Here is an 8,392-nt window from a genome sequence, read left to right as displayed (position 1 = left end):
ATACGACAACACGGAGGATCGCATTGATTTGGGGGCAGCTGTCAGCCCCTTTTCAAGTCGACATTCGGACTGATAGGCCGCCCGCAGGGAGTACGGGACTCGTTCTCTTGCGACAAGTAAGGGCGGCATTAAGCGCTGAATGAAGTTTTACCTCGGTGAACGGCAAGGGGACACAGTGGCCTCATTTCGACTGTCGTCTGCTTGATGTTTGACTCACCATGTGCACACCGGTATGTGGCCGAGTGGTTACGTTTGCTTGACTGTCTTGCAGAGAGACACATAGGGATTGTGGGGCGTTTGTTGGGGTTGTTCCATAGGAGCGTTTCTTCTTATGTTAGCGAAATTATGTTTGTTTAATTTCAAGTTGAAAAACCACCGAGGCAACCATGTGTTTGTTCTGTGTGTTCTGTGTGGCTAGTTCAGGATTAAAGAGGCTATGACAGTCTTGAATAAAAGCTAATTTGTGTTTGCACATTTCTTCTGTCATTGCTGCTGTGCGCACATGTCAAATGATTAAATATGAGCAAGCCCGGCGCTTCCTTTTTGGGGAAGTGTCTGGGTTTGTTCCAATGTACCTTTTATTTACCTGTGTGCTCGCTGAATTGGCAGCGTAAGCAGCATTGGCTTGAAGTTATGTACCTTGTGTGTGGAGAGAGTTACCACTCTACTATTTGTTAGAAATTATACAGTGACGACACACGCTTGGAAGGTGCGTTTTGCTTTTTCACCAAGCGGCAAGAGAGGCAAGATTCTCGCGTGTCAATGCAAGGTAGCCTTCAGAGCAGCTTTGTGGTGAGGTAAGGATAAAATCTTCTTCCCACATCACACCCGCCACTCCTAGCCACTCGCACAGTCTCTCACCACTACCATGGGCACGTGCTCGCGAGCAGGAAGCACGTACAAGTTGCCGTGGTAGTTTTAACTATATAACAAAGCATTTGGGGACTTATGCCGTTTGCAATCCGACATGTGGAAATTGTAGCCTATATGTAATAGCGTTTGACCCACCAACCAAGTTTCGGAAGGATATCATGAACGCGAACTGGCACTCATCGACTGAAGCTATATCTTTTATTTTCCTTTGATTGGCTGTCTGATTGGAACAGCCTGATTCAACGCGTCAGCGCAGACAATTTTGTCATTTTGTGGACCTGGGAAGATGGCTTCACATTGCGACCGATTCTACATCAAACTTATTTACATTAACCCCAAGATACAGTCTGACGTCGAAGACTACGGAAAATGGGTCTCGACATTTAGTGATGGTAATTCATACTGCTTGACGAGCGCAACAGCCGAGTGGTTAAAGCGTTGGACTTTCAATCTAAAGGGCCTGGTTTCGAATCTCGGTCACAGCGCCTGGTGGGTAAAGGGTGGAGATTTTTCTGATCTCACAGGTCAAGAGATGTGCAGACCTGGTAGTGCCTGGACCCTCTCCCTGTGTATACGCATGCAGAAGATCAAACACGCACGCTAAAGATCTCATTATCCATGTCTGCATTAGGTGTGTTACGAAAACAAAAACATACCCGGCATATAACACCCCCCACTCCTGCCCCGAAAACAGAACATGACTGCCTACATGGTAGGGGTAAAAACGGTCACACACGTAAAAGCCCACTCATGTATACGAGTAAACAAGGGATCTGCAGCCCACGAACGAATAAGACACATACTGCTTCAACTATGCATGAAAGTTGCTGTTAAAACAGACCCCTTTATTCAGGATTTGTATTAGTAGTACATACATATTGCATTGCATTACATTGTATTGTCTGATTCTGCTGTGTGTTATATGTTAATTAACAACTCTGTCTTTGAACTGGAGAGTGATCAGGTCTTGTTTAAGTGTATCATTCAGATCTTCACTGGAGGTACACCCACCCCCCCTCCATCATCAAATTGAACCCGGCTCCCCCAACCTTAAAAAAGATCGCATATCTAAAAAAATGTTTCTTTACGCATGAAGTAAAACAAGAATCGTGGTTTAGAATGAACAGTCCTTACATGGTCTGTGAATTGGTCAACCTCGTCAACTTTCTTCCTCTAATCCACAGTCTCCCCAAATCGAAAGGAAACGAACAATATGATCCACCTTTACCCTTCACCTCTCCCGTAGTCTGGGTTCAGACCGTTGGGGCACCGCTGCTGACCTGACCACCACCCCTCTCCACTCTTCACGGTTTTCTGATTTCCTCAGGGCGTCACCGAGCGTCAAGCCTGTCCACCCCCGGATGTTGTCTTCCCATCTCTTCTTCTGCCGTCCTCTCCTTCTGCCTCCTGGTACGGTGCCTTGCAGGAACGTTTTGGCAAGACCAGATGATCGGGAGATGTGTCCATACCACCTAAGTTTGCGTTTCTTCACTATGGACAGAAGGTCTTCGTAGGGTCCAATACTTTGCTTGATTCTGTTCTTCACTTCCGTGTTAGTGATGTGGTCTCTGTAGGAGATGCCAAGTAGTCTACGAAAGCATCTCATCTCGACAGCTTGGATTCTTCTCTCGATGTCTGCAGTCAGGGTCCAAGTCTCGCAGGCGTAGAGCAATATTGATATAACCAGGGAACGCATCAGTCTGATTTTTGAGCTGAGAGCGATGTTTTTGTTGTTCCGGATGGTGTTCAGCTTGTTGAGTGCCGTTGTTGTTTGGGCAATTCTCGAGAGTACTTCTGGTTTAGATCCTTCATCTGACACGATTGCTCCCAGATATTTGAAGCTGTGGACTGTTTTAAGCTTTTCGTCGTTGACTTTGATGTCAGTGCTGATGCCGTTGGTGTTGTTAGTCATCAGTTTGGTTTTCTCCGCACTGATTTGCATTCCATACGATGTGGAGGCTTGTCCAGATGTTTGACCAGGCTTGCCAGTTCTTCTTCTTTTCCAGCCAGTCCATCAATGTCGTCGGCAAAACGTAGGTTTGTGCTTGTTCTGCCGCCTATGCTGACTGTTCCTTCATGCTCTTCCAGTGCGTCAGTCATTATTCTTTCTAAGAAGATGTTGAAGAGTGTTGGGGAGAGTAGACAGCCTTGTCTCACTCCGACTGTGGTTCTGAACCAGTCCCCGATGCTATTGTTGAGGTAGACGGCGCTGGTGGCTTTGTCATAGAGGTGCTGTATCAGTCTGATCAGGTTGGCGTTGATGTTGTATAGATTCATGGTAGCCCACAAAGCTGCATGCCAGACCCTGTCAAATGCCTTCTTAAAGTCAATGAAGACGTGGTAGAGGTCTTGTTGGTGTTGATGGTACCTCTCACATAGCAACCTCAAGTTGAAGATTTGTTCAGTTGTGCTCCTTCCTGGTCTGAAACCTGCCTGTTCTTCAGCAATGATATTTTCTGCTTGTGGTTTCAGTCTGTTAAGCAGGATCTTCAACATGACTTTGCTGGGATGACTAATCAGGCTGATGGTGCGGTAGTTTTGACACTGCTGGAGATTGCCCTTTTTGGGAAGGGTGATGATCAGTGATTGTGTCCACGGTGTGGGCCATTCCCCTGTTTGCCAGATCTTGTTGCAGATTTTCAGTAGCACATCTATCATAACTTCACCCCCTGCTTGGACCAGTTCTGATGGGATGTTGTCCACTCCTGCAGGCAACTCCTTAACCCTCTTTTGCCTTTTGTCTCCCGTCGGTCCCTCTAACGACAGGTACAATCGTAGAAAGTTTAATACATGATTCGATTTTTCTGCTGATGCTGTACAATATTTTCGAAGAGGAGTCCTGATGATTACTTTTACAGGTAAATAAACGAGCAAAGATCGAATCCCAGTGATTAAGACTCTTGATGGGCATGATTAGTTAACAGGTGTGTCGATCTGCACACCCTGTAGAAGTCTTAGGTTTGTCTTCGTCGTATTCTTCTTTGGTTTAAATAATGTTTAATTGTTCAACAATACACATGATTACAATGCAACCAATGACAAAAGAGCATCAACAAACTTAAAGCTTATACTGTGCTCACAGTTCTTTCGAAGGCTGCCACACACACTCACTTCTACGGGTGGGCGTTTAGGTAGCCATACTCAATTTTCGGGATACAGGTGCATGCTGGATGTGTTCGTGTTTTCATTGTCATTTTCATTTGCGTTGAGTTACACGGCTGGTCAGGCGTCTGCCTAGCAGGCAGATGTGGTGTAGCGTACATGGATTTGTCCGAACGCAGTGACACTTCCTTGAGAAACTGAAAAAACTGAACGACAAAACCGCTACGCGCTCTACTCCGGCTGTGAACCATGTAGCGGTTGACATGAAACTGAACAAGAAACACGATCAGTGGCGCTGGGCGGAGAGAGGTGGCAGCGAGAAGGGTTGGCGTTCTTCCCCCCCACCACACACACACTCACACACACGCATACCATCACAGCGCTACGTTCAGCCGCTCTCAGGGACCCATTTCACTTTGAACGCTGGCTTTGCAAGCCACAGAACTAAACACCAACCTTTCTGTCATGGGTCACTTTCACGTGTGTTCAACAGCAAGCCTCACTCGGTTCGGGATTTAACACAGGGAGTGCGCAGGTGGTGGGTGAACAAACTTTCCCGAGTTTTGCTGACAGCGGAAGAAAAACTTTTGGATCAATACTACGTGTGGACGGAGTCAGATTTTGGGGTATATTTTGCGGGTGCACGTTTCCATGTGGTCTACAGAAGACTTTTCAGGGATGGTTGTTTGAATAGTGTGCAGTGAGGTTTTGAGTTTGTGGTGAAATTACTGTCAAACTACTGTGGGTACACGATACCTCTGAGCAGACGACAAGCAGACGACAAATTCTGTCGACAACAGGTGAGCGTTTACAGTGACATTCTGCGTGTGACTGGAAGAAAGTTTGCGCGTTGTCGGTGTGTGTTTTTTGTCGATGACGCTATTCATTCCTTTTCACCCCCCATAACACAATATTTCGAACTTTTCTGCATGAGAACTGGGTGCTCGAACTCAGTTAACTGTCATATTATGGCAAGGTGATTTTCTGTTGTAGTGTCTTCAATTACAGGACTTGTTTAAGCGAAACAAATGCCGGCGTTTTGTGAGAAAAGATATGTAGCGTAACTCCATATTCAGTCTAGCATTCTAAGCGAATTTGTTCGGGCGATTCGCAATGCAGACATTGTGGAAAAGACGCCTGACGTACAATCCACCCTTCTTATTAAGAGAACTTCAGATTTGAAAAAAACAAAAAAACAAACAAAAACAACAACCCAACACACACACACACACACACACACACACACACACACACACACACACACACACACACACACACAAACACACACATACAAACACACACAAAAAACCCCCACATCAACAACAACACGAAATTAACATTGACAGTAATCGAACTATGCGTTATTCATTTATTTGTTTATTTATCTTAGCTTCATGCTCAGTTAACTGTTAACTTTGCAACATTCCTAATCGAACCATGCGTTTATTTATTTTATTGAATTTAAGTTAACTGTTAACATGGCAACCATACTGGTGATCAAATGAGCCATTGTCAGTTTTTGTGAACTTGTTTTGTTTAAAGTTACGATGCTCAGTTTACTGTTAACATTGCAACATAACCAGTGACGAAATGAGCCATTGTCAGCTTTTGAAAACCGGAAGGCCAGCCCATGAACACCCCATCACAAACCTACCACGTCACGCAAACAAGGAAATAAACCGCTTTTCAAAGGGCACGGTAGTCTAGCAACAAACGTCGACAGATAAAAACATCGCCGTCAGGTTTAAAATTAATGCTTGTGGATGAGGGGAGAACCATTCGTGTCTGTCAGTCAGGTGGTTGGAAATGTTGTACGTCTGGACCGTTTTGCTCCAGTGAACAGCAGGTGTGGTCAGGAACTGTGACGATCAGGACGGTTTTGCTCGGTTGATTTCCCCACGCAACCTGTTTAAGGCGGAACTTAGCACTCACTGTGAGGAATCGAGTTATTGGGGTGTAAAAAGAGTTTCTTGGTGCTGTCTCCTTGTTTGCTGATAGTTGGTTATTTTTGTTTCTTTCATTTTTTTTTTTTTTTACTCCTTTTGCGAAGCTAGATCTTTTCCATTTGTTCTCCCATTGCGTCAGAATTAATTCAGTTTCAGTTTGAAATAGTTAATAGTCTTCTTCAACCAAAACAGAAAGTAATCTTTAAACACTAAGAAAGAAATAATTAACTAGTCGCCCAATGACGTGTCAAGTTTAAAAGGACACACCCGATTAAAAACCTGACAGCGTTTTACACTATTCTGATATCCGTTAGAACAGTAGCACCTTTGAGGTGGACAACGAGAATGTCACTTTTTTTTGGTTTGGGACCCCCAGGATTCGAACTCGTAACCTTGTGAACATGACTACTGCTATCACGAAAATACAATTCAGTACAGTACAAAACAGTATAACTTGTTATTTACTAAGCTGCTATTGCTGCCACTTCTGCTACAGCTACTGCTGCCACTTCTACTACCGCTACGGCTACTGCTGCCACTAGTAGGCCTACTACCGCTACTGCTACTGTTACTGCCGCAGCTGCTGTTGATTTTGGCGCCGTGGCTAGTATACCTGCTACTGTATGATTATCTCTCTGTCTCTGCTCCAAGTACTGTTCTCTGCGTTTCCAGTTTATTTCTGCTAAATTTCGCAAATATGCAAGTGTCCATGCTGTTATCTTGTGCGAGTGAGGGGTTGTGTGTCAGTGCATATATATATATATATATATATATATATATATATATATATATATATATTTATATATGCCTATATATATGTATATGCAAATTTGTGTGTGTGTGTGTGTGTGTGTGTGTGTGTGTGTGTGTGTGTGTGTGTGTGAGAGAGAGAGAGAGAGAGAGAGAGAGAGAGAGAGAGAGAGAGCATATATATGTTACTATGTACGTCTCATGTAGTGCGTGCGTGCATGTGTGTATACATGCATGCGTGTGTATATGTGTACATATGCGTGTATGTGTTTGTAATTTTTTTTAGGTAAATGATTTTAATGAATCGATTGGAAAAAAAATCCATAGAGAGATGATTTTCAGAGTCTCTCTCTGTTTGCGCGCGACCGTTTGTTTATTATTTGCTCAGTGGAGCTGCTTACACTTGTGTGTGTTAACATTATTATCGTATTTTGTGTTTGTATTTCTTTTTATCACAACAGATTTCTCTGTGTGAAACTTCTGGCTGCTCTCTCCAGGGAGAGCGCGTCGCTACACTTCAGCGCTACCCATTTTTTTGTACTTTTTCCTGCGTGCAGTTTTATATGTTTTTCCTATCGATGTGGATTTTTCTACAAAATTTTGCCAGGAACAACTCTTTTGTTGCCGTGGGTTCTTTTACGTGCTGCACACGGGACCTCGGTTTATCGTCTTATCTGAATGACTAGCGTCCAGACCACCACTCAAGGTCTAGTGGAGGGGGAGAAAATATCGGCGGCTGAGCCGTGATTCGAACTAGCGCGCTCAGATTTTCTCGCTTCCTAGGCGGACGCGTTACCTCTAGGCCATCACTCCGACACATCTGTGAAACTTTGGGCTAAATTAGATACCTTGGAAAACGAAATATATATACCTGAGACTGCTCTCTCTCTCTCTCTAACTCTCTGTCTGTCTGTCTCTGTCTCTCGCGCTCTCTATGTGTACATGCATCTAATCTATCTATCTGTCTGTCTATAGATCTATCTATCCTGTACACAGCTTACGCGTGTCAGCCTCCTCCCCACTGTGTGCTTTGCTTTGACCAGTATACTGGAGCGTGTCCCACTGCATGCTACTGAGAATGGCAGGAGAGAGATTTTGTCCCACGCCTCCCTGTGTACACACCCCCTGCAATGTGTGTGTGTGTGTGTGTGTGTGTGTGTGTGTGCAGGGTTGAATGGCGATGGACATGTATACAAGTAGGCTTTGTCTGGAACCTCACGTGCACGATTTTGCGCGTGTGCGTATGTGTTTGTATACCCCCGTGCTTACCCCCGTTTGTCTCTCCCTCTCATTCCCGCAGTCTGACGCACTGTGTGTGTGTGTGTGTGTGTGTGTGTGTGTGTGTGTGTGTGTGTGTCTGTCTGTCTGTGTGTCTGTGTGAACGGAATTGAAACTAGTCGGCGCGTTTTCCCCACGCTCTGTGCGACTGAAAGACACTCCGACATTTATCATATCCTGCCATAGGAAGACAGGGGTTCGACTGGCACGAACCAGAAATGACCTGTATCCGTTTTATTCAGTCTTTGCTTACTAATCTCGACTCTTCCTGTGGTACAATTATATATTTGTTTCCGTCTCTGCGTGTCATTTCGTCTGTATCTGCGATTGTGTCTGGCGTGTGTGTGGAGAGAGGGGGCGGGGGCGTGTGTGTGTGTGTGTGTGTGTGTGTGTGTGTGTGTGTGTGTGTGTGTGAGAGAGAGAGAGAGAGAGAGAGAGAGAGA

General features: G+C 44.8%; 1 protein-coding gene across 2 annotated transcripts in view; it reads left to right on the top strand.

Moving 5' to 3' along the window:
- The first annotated feature begins 4,338 nt into the window (after positions 1 to 4,338).
- Positions 4,339 to 8,392, top strand: part of LOC143280016 (adhesion G protein-coupled receptor L3-like) — a 152,051-nt gene continuing 147,997 nt past the window's right edge. For both annotated transcript variants that reach the window (XM_076584465.1, XM_076584462.1), the window contains exon 1: positions 4,339 to 4,775. The gene's annotated coding sequence lies outside the window, so the exon portion shown is untranslated. The remainder of the gene's footprint in view (positions 4,776 to 8,392) is intronic.

This window comes from Babylonia areolata, chromosome 3, assembly GCF_041734735.1.
Source record: "Babylonia areolata isolate BAREFJ2019XMU chromosome 3, ASM4173473v1, whole genome shotgun sequence".
In the NCBI taxonomy this organism is placed as follows: domain Eukaryota; kingdom Metazoa; phylum Mollusca; class Gastropoda; order Neogastropoda; family Buccinidae; genus Babylonia; species Babylonia areolata.
The sequence above is the reverse complement of the archived record's forward strand: the minus strand, read 5'-3'. Positions and strand labels throughout refer to the sequence as shown.